Genomic DNA, 14413 nt, shown 5'->3' with positions numbered 1-14413 from the left:
AGGAGGCTGACCTGGAACTGCCCGTACCTTCTGGAAGAGCCTGGCTCCCACCCCACCCCCTACCCCTGAACGATTTGCATTTTCTTTGTCTTTCACGCTGCAGCTAAATGCTATTTCATAAAAATGTTAGCTTTTCACATTTTATCTCCAGAGCGATTACTCACTTTCTGGGCTTCTGGTACCTTCTGTCCTCCAACTTTGGAACGCACAGCATGTAATTTCTTTCCTAGCGGCAAGCAGGGTCAGCCCCTACCTGCAGGTGATGAAGAAGATGAGGCAGTGGTCTTAGTGTCCTGGGACCCTGGCAAATGGCAGTTCCTGGGTCCCGTCCCCAGCTGGGGTGCGTCGATCCAGCAAATCTGGGGTGGGGCCGGAAGAAGCATTGTTGGCCAGCTCCCTGGGCATCTGGCGAGGCGGGGACCGGTGGTTAGTGCATCAGTGAATCCCTTCAAGCCGCTTCTGTCTACACCCCTCTTACAGACACACGTCTGCTCTATTTGGGTCACTAAGGAATTCTTTCTTCACCTGCGATTCCTGAACTATCACCGGTAAAGAAGCCCTGAGTGCCTGTTTGGAATCAAGCCCCAGAGAGAGCCATGTGGGCCTGACATAGACCAACCTCGCACCCCTTGGCACAAACTCTGGGAGGCCTCCGTGTGTGGGGTAGGACCAGGGCTCAGTGGTTGGTAGGTTTGTATCGTCAGGCCTCCGCTTACCAGCTGCAAAATACTTCGAGGGGTGACTTCACCTCCCTGGGCCTCAGTCTTGCATCCGTGAAGTGGGTGAGGGGACGGCACCTGCCCTGTGGGGCTGCTGGAACACAGGAGGCAGGAATCCCTGGGCACTTGACCGGCCCGGATGTTGGTTTGGACTCCTGCGAACCCCCGAAGGCTTTACGGTATGCGGGGGTGTCCCCACGCAGAACGAAGTGCTTCCCCTGGCGGAGAGAAGACTCTAGCGTCCTCTAGAATTCGGGCGCCTCTGCAGGGACCAGCCTGGAAGCCCGTGCTGGCTGAGGAGGCCTGCAGCTCCGCGGCACAGGCGGGCTTCTGAGAAGGGATGTGCACCGAGCTTCCTCTGCCCCCCCCCCACCCCATGCTGCCACAGCCTCAGCTGGGACTGCCAGATAAGATGTGGAGTTGGCAAAATGTCTCTTTTGTACTTTTCCTCATTTCCACGTATCTGATCTCTCAGATGATTCAAATCCAAGGAGCGTCGCCTTTTAGAAAGAAGACAGCGAGAGCTCAGCAATGAGAGGAGGCGATAATTTCGCTACGAGTGCAGAATGAACCACCCCTTCCCCCTCCCCCCCGCCGCAGATTCACCAGACACGCAGGATGGGGGTTCTGGGAGGGATTGGCAGCCCTTGTGTACTCAAGCCTCTGGGGGGAGGGGAGGCAGGGGAGCTGCCTACAGAAGGGACGGTGACGACGTGGGTGCCTATGAAGCACGGTGAAGGGTCCCGGCTGGACCCGGGTGTCCGGGTGAGCCCCGCCTACACAGGAAGGAGGGCGGGACCCGGGACATCGTGTGCTAACCCGGCTCCTCTGGGGGTATGTCAGTCTCCAAGAGCCACCAAACTGACGTACCACAAAGGGAGTGGCTTAAAGGAATAGAAACGGATTCTCTCAGGGACTGGAGAGCAGAAGTCTGAGGTCAGGGCGTCACAGAGCCATTTCCCTCCAGTGGCTCCAGGCAGGGACCTTCCTGCCTCTTCCAGCATCCAGTGGGTGTAGGTGTTCCTTGGCTTGGGGTTCATCACCTCCCACCTCTGCCTGTCTCCACGTGGCTTCTCCCCACACGTCTCCCCTCTTCTGTCTTTCTTTTAGGGTCCACCTGGTTAATCCAGAATGATCTCCTCTTGAGATCTTTCATGTAATCACATCTGCTTGTATCTTTTGTGGAGAGGGGCACCGTTAACCCCGACAGCAGGCTGCCTCACCTCTGGGACCCTCCGTTTCTGTATTTCGAATGTGGAAGCAAGAGTGGTGCTCTCCTCACGGAGTCTGGCAAAATCTCTAGGAGATCTTGTTTGTAAAGGCCTAGAACATTGTTCTCCAAAGTGTGGTTGGAAGACAAGGTGGTTCCACATCACCTGGGGGCCTGTTAGGAAGACAGCCCTTCAACCAGCCCCAAACGTACCCAATCAGAACCTCCATCCTAACAAGGTGCCAGGTGGCTCCTATGCACCCCGCCATGAGGGCACTCAAATCGGTGGCTTCTGTCCAGTGACTTTTCCATAGAGGATTCTAGGCATCCTGGAGAGTCCCCACTTAACAAAAGCAAATCCGTGTAGCCACCATCCCAAAATGAAGATACCAAACATATTCTTCTGTCATTTATTTTTGTGGGAACAAACTCAACCACTTTCAAAAATCCTCTTAAAGAAGAACTTATTCTGAGTTATCACTTTTATAAGGACTAAAAAGATGTATTTATTTGCTTTTATTTCTTATCAAATACTTTCTGAATTGAAAGTATCTCTTCAGTAATGGAATCATTGTCGGGCACTAACTTCCCTTCCCCAGGGGAAATCTTTTCCGAGAAGAAAATCACACTCTCCCTGATGTGTGTTCTCTGGGCTTGGCCGACCTTCAGGCACGTGAGGCCCATCCTGTCCCTGAGAGAGAGACACCTGAGGGTTTCTCTAAAAGGCCTGGAGCAAAATGGGCCAACACACCTTTAGACTCCTTTAGACTCAGAGCCAGCCATCTGGTCAACCCAACTGAGTAAGAAAGTTTTAAAAGAATCGGCTTATTGTCTCTAACCCTCCAATTACTTTCATCATTAACTGTGTTATACTCAGACCTGAAGTTATTTAAGTATTTTGGTTACTGTTGGAATGCTTTATACTGTCAACAATAAAAGGCTGAGATTTTTCACTACCTACATCATTTGTCTCTTGATAAAAATTTCCAGCCTTTATCTCCTTCTCAAAGGAACATAATTTAAATATGAATAATGAAAAATACTTCCAGACACATAAACCCAATAATGCTTTCTGAGGTGCAAAGTTGGATACAACACAAAAGAACTGAATGTTAGCAAATTGTGCTTTCTAACTTGGCAAGTGATAAAATCCTCAATGGGCCTGGCGTGCAGCCGCGGGAGGGATGGTGCAGATGAAGGGAAGCGTGATTTTCCGGCTACAGGTGAGGGTGAGCGTGGGGAAGACGTTCTGGCAAGACTTTGGAATCAAAATGGCAATTCTAAATACCTTTTAATGGCGTGTTTAATATTATACACATGCTTACGCTTTTTATGGAGATGCATTTTCAGAGAGCACTAAAAAGCCGAAGTGTAAATTTATTCCTTCGCTATAAAAAAAATTTAACTTGCATATAAGTTATTTATGGGGAAATAAGGAAATTCTTATCTAACTTAGGCGTTTGGGTCTCAACTGACACTCTTCATCTCCCCCCCATCTCCCCCAAAATAATAAACATGCGTGTGCTTTTCAAGCATGGGATTTAATTCTACATAAAACTGAATAGTGGAATGATTTATAAACTCTTTTGTTGATTTGTTCTGCTGGCGTTACAAAGCATCTGTGATAGAAACCTTCCGGGTCGCTTGCCTCTGTGGGTCACGGGCGGCTCGCGGGTCATCTCTCACACGCCATGCTGGGATTTTGCTGCCCTTCCTGGTGCCCACACTGAACACACAGTGAGCCTAAACTGAATCCTACTAAATCCACCCATCAAAATACGTTTGCCATCTCTGCTTTCTGAAGTCAAGCGAAGGGGAGAACACGCACACTCGAAACATGAACGTGATTGTCCGCGGACATAAGTGGCTGAGCAGAAGCGGTAAGCTCTTTGTATAACAAACCCGCGTTCCTCCCCACACTGTCTCCCAGGGCTTCATGCATCCAGCCTTATATTTAATCCCATTGTTTATGCAACAGTTATGAGAGAGAGGATTTGTTTAGCGCTAAGTGTTTCACACCTTGGGTAAGGCAGTTCATGTTCAAATTCTATTTTGGGCTTTATTTATGAATTTGCAGCTTTTAAAGGGTTTGGGGGTACAAGAGACAGCTGTGTGCCTCTTTCTAACAAGGCGAGTCTCTCATTGACAGGGAAGGCTTGTGGAGAAGCCCGTGATGGGCTGTTTTCCTTCTGTATGAAGAACAGCACAGCCGATCACGCCGCAGACTTACGATTTTTGCTCCCAGCAACACACAGACATTTGCAGCTGGTACAAAATGTTTGCTCAGAAGATGGATTAAGTATGAGATTTAATGATTGAGTCAAAACAGCTTCAACAAGTTAGGAAGAGTCCAATCCTCCTCGGGCTGCAGAGGAAAGCCCGGGTTTGTGTTCTGCAAGATGGCCGCTGTCCGATGGCGGGGTCCGTCTCCCACTGAAGCTGCTCTTCGAGGCCCCGCCGCAGGCAGCAGGAACGCCGAGCTCCTGCAAACTCAGATGTGCATGAGTCTAGTCAAATTAGAGCTCAGTCGCTTCCAGGCCTCTCTCCAACCCCCAGGGTCCCGCAAAGAGCACAGGGATCTTAGGAAAAGCAAAGAAATCAGAGAGACCCCCTCCCTGGCCTTCAGTCTTGGCTAGCCATGGCTGACGTGCTCTCTGTCTAAGTGAGTGAATGAAATCCTGGGCACCACTGCCTCTGGGCCACATGGATGCACGGGTTCCTTGGCCCAGGATGGGAGCCACCAAGCCAGGGACCTCCCACATGCTCCAGAGGCTCGGCTGCCACTTGTGTCCCTGAGCTATGGCCAGGACCCCCAGGCCTACAGCCCTTCCTCCCTCCCTCTGTGTCCCTCTCTCCCACCTCCTTCCCTCTCCCTCTCTTCTGTCTGACTCCCCTCCCCTCCCCTCTCCCCTTGGATGATCTTCCTGCCCACTCCTCTCGGGGCCGCCCCCACAGAACTTGAGAAGCTGCTCACTCTCCTGCAGACTCAGAATCAGAATTGTCCTCAGACTATTTCTGCTTGCAGCCCCGCAGGTGTCGCTGGGGAAGGAGACACATGGGCCTGACCCTGTCCTTGCGCTTGTCAATGTGATGTCCATGTGAGGTCAGTGTCCAACTAGCCAAGGGCCCAGGCACACCCACTGGGAACATCTTCCCAAGGGACACAGCGATCCTGGAGAGCCAGGACACCGCCAGGAGAGGGTGATAGGAAGAGCCTGCTGTGTGGCTGGGGGCTCGAGGAGGGCCTAAGGAAGGGGTCTGCCTCAGGACTGAGTATGCTCAGAACGGGGGGCCATCTCTGGCTGGGGACAGCAGGCAGCCGTCCTGTGTATGGGCGGGAAGACCAAGGTGAGGAGGAAGTGCCGCCCGTGGGGGAGAGGTGGGGGAGCGACGGGGTGTTCTGGGGGCACAGCACGCATGGGCAGGGGACCTGGCCCGAGACTGTTTACACTCACGTTAGGCGGGAGGGCACCGCAGCTTCGCGGGAAGCATCGCCCAGTTTGTCACAACATTGAGGTCAGATCAGTGCCAGGACCCCGGCAGCTGCTGTTTTCCTTTTGCAGACGCAAGAAGGGAAAATTTCAGAAACGAAAACGCACATTAACATCTCACGAGATCTCCTGCCGCGTCTACTCCACTAACCACTTCGTATGCTGGAGACAAGTGGCCGTCCCCTGAAGGCCCCCTTCTTGCTTGTATGCAGCCCAACGTTCAGGAGTAGGAGCACAAAAGAGCTCCTTGGCCAAGAAGCGCAAGATTCCAGGCAGCCTGAGAGCGGAGTCCTGGGTCTGCCGGTGCCCCGCGGCCTCAGACGGTCCTCAGCCCCCCAGGGTGAGCGTGGCCCAGGCAGGACCCCGGCTCCCACATGGCCATCATCACCTGCAGTCCGGGCCATCGGGGACCCAGGGCCGTGCCGTTCCTGCAGCAGCGACCGTGGGGAGGAAGGCCAGCCAGGAGCCAGGGGCCTGTGCCGGCAACCTCTGCCTGACTCTCCTTCTGGACTTTTCTGTGGAAAACGCCAATAAGGGCTGAGAAAGATAGACAAAGAGACAATATATAGATCTATAGGCACATATATGGGGGGGGGAGGAAGAAGGAGGGGCAGGGGGAGGAAAGCGAGGGAGGCAGGGACAGAGAGAAGAGGAGAGAGGGAGGGAGTCCTTCTGGACAACTAAATCAACTAGATGTGAGTCCGGGGGCGGGGGCTTCCCCCGGCTTCTGATCCTTAGGCCGCCACTGGAAGCAAAGGGAGATCTAGCATCACAATCAACGGTGGGCCTGCAGCCCCTCCTGGTGGGCCAGGACCGACCGCAGGGACAGGTGTAGCCAGGGGAGCACGGGGGTCTACAGAGGCCTTGGACCCAGGGCATCCCTTCTAACTCAGGAGGAAACAAAGTCAAAGGCGCTCAGGGCAGCTCCGACCAGGCCTGTGCATGTATATTTAATTAGATCCATGTCCTGTCTTACTTCCACCGTGGGGATGGCGAGTAATAACCGTTGCACTCCGTGTGACAATATATTGTTACTGTGGTAACGATGTAGTCCACCCAAGTTGGCACCCGCAGTCTTGTCCCCGCTCACAGTGGACACCGTGGGCACCGTGGGCACCACCAGCATTCAGGGGACATTCAAGGAGTGGACGGATCAGAATGACACTTGTAGGAAGGATTTTAGGTTTAGGACGACATGTTCGCCTACGGTGTTACTCTGTTGCTGGACCCACGTGACAACCAGAACACAATGTGCCCGAGGCCCGGCACCGCAGGTTGCAGGGCATGAGTTTTGGGAAACTGCTTTTGATTTTGATTTTCTGTCTCACATCCGTAGACCTTTATCTGGACGCCTCTTTGTGTCTTTATTCCCAACTTGAAGTGTTTTTGTTCCAGAGTTAATTCCCTCCGTGCACGTGGGTTTCCCGATTGTGACTGATCGTGAGACTCGCTTGTGCCCGAGGCAAATGCACTCACTCTCAGACGCACCCCAGACGCACCCCAGACGCACCCCGTAGAGTCCGCCCATCCCGACCACTCAGCGAGAAGCCGTCTACTCATCACTCAGCAGAACTTTAAACCCGTGGGAACATTAACTGGGTTGATTCTCAGTGCAGTTCTAAAACAGAAGGCCGTGCACGTGCCCCTTAGAATCACAACCTGAAATGATAACTGGTCCAGGCTCTAGGCCAGGCTTTGTTTGCACAAATGGCTGAGGGTTTTGTCAAAGGCTTTTCCTGCATTTTTCTTCTTTAGCTCGCTGATGCGATGGGTTCTGTTAATTGGCTTTGAACGGTGAACCATTGCATGCCTGAGACAAACCCCGCTAGGTCACGGTGTATAATTCTTTTTGTACATTGTTGGAGAACTGTGTCTATGATCATGACAGACGTTGGCCTATAGTTTTCCTTTCTTGCAATGTCTTTATCTGGTTTTGGTGTTGGGATAATGCTGGCCGCATGGAATGAGTTAGGAAGTGTTCCTCTGCTTCTTCAAGAGATCCTGGGGAATCGGTACCATTTCTTCCTTAAGCATTTGGTAGTGTTCCTAACGAGCCCATCTTGGCCTGGGGCTTACTTTTTTGGAAAGTTCATTATTGATGCAATTTCTTTTATAAATATGATTCATATTATCTCTCCATCCTGCATGGGTTTTGGTAGTTCCGTGTCTCAAGCGAGGGGCCAGTTTCATCTGATTTATCAAATTTGTGGACACAGTTCACAGTTCATAGTATCCTTTTACTGACCAAGGCTCAATAATAGTGGTCGGTCCCTTCTTTCTGACACGTGTCACTTGTGACTGTATGTGACTCTATGTTCACCGTGACAGCCGGGCGAGAGATTCATCCGTTTTTGTCACCATTTCAAAGAAACAGCTTTGGGTTTTGTGGATTTTCTCTGTTGGTCTTCCGTCTTAAATCTTATTAGTATCTGCTCTAGTGCTTACTATTCACCTCCTCCTGTCTGCTCTAAGCTGAACTTGCTCTTTTTGTCTCGTTTCTTTAAACGGAAGACTCGATGACTGATTTCCAATCCCTCTCCTTTTCCAGCACTTGCTGGCACAAACTGCCTCGAGGAGACCCTGCATTTCCCCGGCGCCATGGGCCTGCCACCCTTCCCAGCTCCTGCGTGTCCGCTCTCCAGTGGGGACCTGGGCTCTTCGGGACGGCATGACGCCCTGGTGAGCCAGCGTCCCGCCAGCCACACTTTGGAGTCACTTGTTGAAAACATTGAGGTTGAACTGCAAGGTTGTTCGTGTAAACCTGGCCGGGACAAAGGCCAAATCAGAGTTGACTTATTCCGCAACGATGAGAGACTGCATGTGCCAGCACACCGATGTGCACACACTCTCCCGGCTGGGCGAGCTCCAGGTCAGTAAAGCACACCAGGGTCTAAAAAGAGAACATGTCTGCATACAGGCTAATACGGAGGAGGGACGACACCTGCTTCTGCTTGGCTCAATCCAGCCGACCCCACCCCACTCGGGCAGAACGAACTGGCCCCCAGATCCGGGCATTCAGACGTCCTTCGAAGTCCATCGCACAGTTGGGTGGGGACACAGCCTTGATATTGATACATCCTGAAAGGAATCCTGTCTGTCCTCACGGTCGCCCAGCCAGGCTGCAGCCTCCCCTGCAGGACCTGCCACAAGCCCACACCCACAATTTGGCTGCAGGCCCAGTCAGCTGGAGTCTGAGGAGGGGCGGCCACCCTCCCGAGGGGCGCAGCCCACCCGTGGCTCGGCACACCCCCTGTCCTGAAGGTTAGGATACAGCAATGCAAAGAGGGAGGAGGGGGGAGTGGTCCTATTGCCGGCAAGTGGGCTGGTCCACTGGGTGTGCATTTATCATACATCTGGTCCAACTGAACTCTGCACATGTGAGTCTGAGCCTCACTCTGGCACCGAGATACCCCCCACCCCAGGTGCACAACACACATTAGTTCCATCAGCCATAGCAGGACCTGCCGCAGAGGGTGGTCAGAGGACCGAATGTGATGGTTCACAGGTCACCTTGGTGCCCCTAAATCCATGCCTGGAAGCCTCGCCCTCAGCACCATGGGAATCTGCCCTACATGGAGATGGGGTCTTCAAAGAGGTGATGCAGTTCGATGAGGTCACCAGTGTGGGCCCTAATGCAATATGACTGGTATCCTTACAAGAAGAGATCAGGACATAGACACACACAGAGGGATGGCCATGTGCAGAGGGAGGAACACACAGCTGTCTACGTGCCGAGGAGAGAGGCCTAGGAGAAACAACTGGCCAATACCTTGATCCTGGACCTCCGGCCTCCAGACCCTGAGAGGTAAATGTCTGTTGCTGAGTCTGCCCTGTCTGTGCCCCGTGTCACCGCGGCCCAAGCCCACCAGCCAGTGCCTGGTGCAGAATCACCACAGGACGGTGAGAGACGCGGTCTTTACACGTCCTGAAAGGACTCCCACCTGTCCTCACGGTCACCCAGCCACGGCCATAGTGTCCTTCCGTATGTATTGACCGTCCTCAGGGACAAAGTCACACGGCCGGTTCTCCAAGTCAGGGCTGGTGCTCTGCTGGGATGGATGCCTTCATTTCACGCATTCAGGAAATGTTTTCTGAGCATCTAGGAAGTACCAAGCGTGCTCCAGGCCCCGGGACACCCGCTGTGCAAACTGGCCGACAGCTCCCAGGATGGACAAGCCCAGCTGGCCGTGCTCTGTGCAGCCACGTGGGGCTGAAAGGGTTATTTCTGACATGGCTTTGCAGCCTAACACCCCCTGCCAGGGCGCTGGCTTTCCCCCAGGGCCCTAATCCCATGCACAGGAGGGACCCCCCTTGTTTGAGTTGAGTCCTGGGAATACTCGGTCTCCATGAATGCTTTCTCTTGTCTAAGAACAAAAACTATGTACCGTTGCTGCTGGAAACTTGGCGGCCTGGGCTCTCCCATGGTCCTCTGCTCAGCTCAGGGGCCGGCCTGCAGCCCCACTGCCTCCCTCCCTCTGCTCTGCCCCGTCTCCTGTCTTCAGGCTTTGGGTTAAGCTATCATGCATTCCAGGCCTTGCGGGAGCTAATGGGGTGTGTGGATTGCACGTGAGTCACACCCATGGCCATTGGTTGCGTCTGGGGTGGAGGTGAGCGCCCATTGTACAAAGTGGCCACAACACGAGGCCTTGCCGGGCGGCCCAGCTTCCGTGGAGGCAGCGTCGGCCGCCAGCACGGGTCAAGCATTGGTTGTATGAATTCACTTCTCTTGTGTGGCTCAGGTTCTTGCAATGGGCCAGACTTGAAGGAGGAAATGCTGCATCATTGGGACAGACCCCGGCCAGCCACCCTCTTGGAGCTCAGAGCAGACAGAGGACGGAGGGGGTCAGAACAGGGCACAGCGAGGGCTGTGCGGGGAGAGCCAGCAGGAGGGCTCCAGTACCATCCCTGGGGGTCAGGAAATGGCAACCGGAGAAACCAAGGCCCCGCCGGACTCCGGGTTGGAGGACATGGCGGGTTTGAACTCGATGGTACAAGTGTGATTAAGAAGGAGGGGGGGTAATCAGAAGGGGGAATGAAACATGAGAGACTATGGACTCTGAGAAACAAACTGAGGACTACAGAGGGGAGGGGGGTGGGGGAATGGGATAGGCCGGTGATGGGTAGTAAGGAGGGCACGTATTGCATGGTGCACTGGGTGTTATATGCAAATAATGAATCATCGAGCCTTACATCGAAAACCGGGGATGTACTGTATGATGACTAACATAATATAATAAAAAATCATTATAAAAAAAAAAAAGAAGCTAGTTGTGCACCGGAGGCCCTGCCGTGTTTGCGGGGAGACTGCATGCTGGATCCCCCATCGTGGTGGGGTGCCCGGGACACTGTGTTTCGGTTCTTCTTAGGGCTTCTGCTGCAGGGTTGCCTGAGACGACAGAGATTCAAAGTCTCTCCCTGGCTGCGGGTCACAGAGATCGCACCAAAAGTGCATTGCCTGCTCCATCCCCAGCACCAACGCCAAGGTCTGGGGGGCCCAGCAGGGCTCCTCCTCGCTTCCATATGAAGCTTGCACAAGATCTGATCAAAAACTTGCTCCTGAGAGGCCTGTGAAGCCGTGGGGGGCATGGCGGGGGCCGGGAGGGCGGCCAGGAGTCCAGAGCCATCCAAGCCTACGGTGCCTGGAGGAAGGAACACCAGCCAGGGGAACAGAGAAACAGCCCCCCGCCCACCACGGGCACAGGCTGCCCCCCAGCCTCACACCGGTTGCTGTGCACCCCGAAGACCACTTCTCTGGTCGTTCAAATCCCATCAAATGATTGGAAAAAACCCTCGCTGGCCTGAGGGGCTGCACTGCTCAGCCCTGGATTCGTGGGCACCTCAGGGAAGTGCAAGGCAGCCTTACCTGCCAGGAGGTGGTCACAGCAGGTAGAAAGGGCGAGCACGGACAGCCCCTGTGCCCTCCGACTGCTGCCTGGGCTGACAGGCAGGCCGCACACACCTTCATATAAGGGCGGCCAGCCGCTGTCCAAGGGCCCAGGGCCCCTCCAGCAGCCCAGCCTCCCCGGACCGTCCCGCTCTCCCGCACCCAGAGGTTAGCAGGAGCAGAGGCCCTTGGGCCATCGTGATCCTGCCCTAGAGCCTCATCTGGGGATGGGCCATGCCCACCCTCCCCCACGCTGCCCCTGCAGCCCCCTTCCCCCACCACACTGCCCCAGCCCCTGCGGTCCAGCCACACTGAGCTCCCTGTGGGCTCCCGGGGTAGCGCATGCGTGAGACCCCCCCACAGGTCACTGCAGCAGACTTTCATCACCTCAACGCTGCAGCATTTAGGGAAGTAGCTGTTTGTGCAGGGCTCTCCTGGGCGCTACACGGTGCTTGGCAGCGTCCTTGGCCTCGCGAGATCCCAGCAGCACCACTCCGCTGTGACAACTAAAAATGTCTCCAGATATTTCCAGATGTCCCCTGGGAACCCAGGTGCCACCGTGAGATCCACGACACTATGTCACAATTGATTGGGATGCCTTCTCCAGAGCGCAGGCTATGAGGTGTTGGGGACGGAGTCCTGCAGACACACCAGGGGGGCCATCTGCACGTGCATCTGGAAAAGGCTGCACAGGTGAACACGCCCAGAGCTGAGAGCCGCCGGGCTTCAGGAGGTAGGGGTGGGAGGGCAGAGGGAAGAGCCACGGCACCGAAGCTGGGCTCTGGCGTGGGCAGGGGTGCAGCCAGCCAGGGCAGAGCAGAGCAGAAATGGGTGGGAGGGTCTGAGTCTAAGCCTGAAAAATCCCAGCCAGCCAAGAGCAAAAAAAGAATTTGTGGCCTACGATCAGTATTGGAGAAACATCTTCAGAGCTCTATTCAAGTCACCAGTACAATACAGCTGCCAGAAAGTCATTTAACGGATGCTGGGCTGCATTAACAGAAGCATAAGCTTGGAGAAGCTGGAGATGATGGGCCAATGGGATGGCGTGCTTGCTAAATTTCCCAAGAACGTGCCACAAATGTCCACTCAAGATGATCCCTGTGGTGCCACAAACTGGCCAGTGTCCTACATGGCATGACCAGGGCAGTGAGGGGACTTGGGTCAGCAGTAGGAGGAAGGGGATATGTTGTGCAAGGAAGTCTCTGGGAAAAAGGTAGGACAGCTCCTTAGGAGGCTGAAGGGGACTGGTGCAGGATGCTTTGAGGAAACGATGTTTAGGTCGATTTAGTGAAAAAGAACATTAGAAGGAATTTGGCCCTGGGTATCGGCAGGCCGTGCATTCCTGTCATTGGAGGCGTTCATCCAGAGCTGGGGGGGGGGTGCCAGACAGCATCAGAAGGGGGGTTTCTGGCCCCTACACAGACCATCACAGAGTGCGTTTGTGCATATGCATGAGAAACGGGCTTCTTGGTAAATGACCTCCCTTGGGACACACTACCTCCTGTGCCCTCCCTGGAAGAGTCACACTGCACACGTCAGTTTGAGAATGGCTCTAAGAAGTCCTGCAATCAACACACTGCCTCCCTCAGTTTACATTCCCAAATACATTTGACCAAAACACTGTTTTTTAAAAGATTTTATTTTATTTTTTTATTTGAGAGAGAGGGAGAGAGAGAACGCAAGCAGGGGGAGGAACAGAAGGAGGAGCAGAGGGAGAGGGACAAGCGGAGCAGGGAGCCTGACTCGGGGCTTGATCCTATGACCCTGAGATCATGACCTGAGCCAAAATCAAGAGTCAGACGTTTAACAGACTGAGCCACGCAGGAACCCCGACCAAAACACTTTCATAGAAAGATGGAACTCTCTGTCTTAAAGCACTGGTGATTGCATTCTTTTGGAATGCGGTGTTTGCAGGGACCACGCATGACACCGTGGCTCGGAGGTGACCAGCAGGATGCCATCCTCTGGTCCAGCGCCTCCCCATGCACGGGTGCAGCCACCACGAGGGGGACATCTCAGCCCTCCTCCAAATATGCACGTCCCGTAAGTGCATCCCTCCTGCTCAACCATAAACTGCACGAGGCTGGCGAGCACCAGGAACCCTGCAGCACCAAGCTGAGTGTCAATTAAAATCTATTTGTTTAGGAAAGAATGGGGAGAAGAGAGGGCAGGAGGGACAGCGCTGGGCCAGGTCCTTGAGGCTGCACAGCCTTGTTCCAGTGAAGCTTCTCATCACCGGCGAGATCGGTGGGCATTCCATCCGAGGTTTCCAGGGCCTCTCTTCCATCCAGGAGAATATCTGAGAGGAGAGTCCTGAGCCGCGATGGGGCTGGCTCTCCATGAATGTTTCTTGGCAGAGCTCAGGCGTGCGCGCTCGGTCCCAGGAGACCTTGGCAATTTAGAGAGGCAATTACGTCTCGGGCTCACCCTGCAGAATTGGAGCTCGCAGAGCCGCGGTCTCCATCGAGAGAGCTCTGGGGAACGCGATACGATCCAGGAAAGACTTATCCGGACAACATCAATATTTGTCCCATTAAAAAGTGTGGTGTAAAAATCAGTTACGTCGTTGACAATGCTCTTCAGGTCCTCTCCGGGCTAATCCAGTTATGAAACCTGGTCATTCTCTCTGGCAAACCGTTCAGCAACGGAGCTTTGCAAAACGGAGGCAGACCCCTGACCCGGGAGCCTCTTCTGGAGCTCAGCTTGGAGGCCCCGAAATGACAGTGTGCGCCCGACCCCGCTCCATCATCTTCTCCCCCAGGACACTGTCGTCCTAACACTCTCGCCAATGCAAATTATCCACTTAAGTCCTCACACAAAGTCCAATTGCCAATTTGTCTTTTTATTTCTTACACTTAAAGTAATTTGCCTTCAAATAATCTACGATGAAATGTTCATTTTACGACCACGGCTAGCGATCCGTCCGTCCGGGGAGCCACTCTCCTGCGACGGGTGACAAAGAGCCGCTCCAGGCAGGGAGAGTTCTCAGGGGCTCAGCCACTGGTGCAGGGGTGACCCCGAGCCCCGAGCCTCGAGCCTGGTCCGCGGTGAGGTCAAGAGCCAACCATGTCTCCCGTGGCCTGAGGGTGGTTGGCTGGCTTCTCCAGGG

This window comes from Ursus americanus, chromosome 22, assembly GCF_024610735.1.
Source record: "Ursus americanus isolate L20-20 chromosome 22, mUrsAme1.1.p, whole genome shotgun sequence".
NCBI classification, from domain to species: domain Eukaryota; kingdom Metazoa; phylum Chordata; class Mammalia; order Carnivora; family Ursidae; genus Ursus; species Ursus americanus.
The sequence above is the reverse complement of the archived record's forward strand: the minus strand, read 5'-3'. Positions refer to the sequence as shown.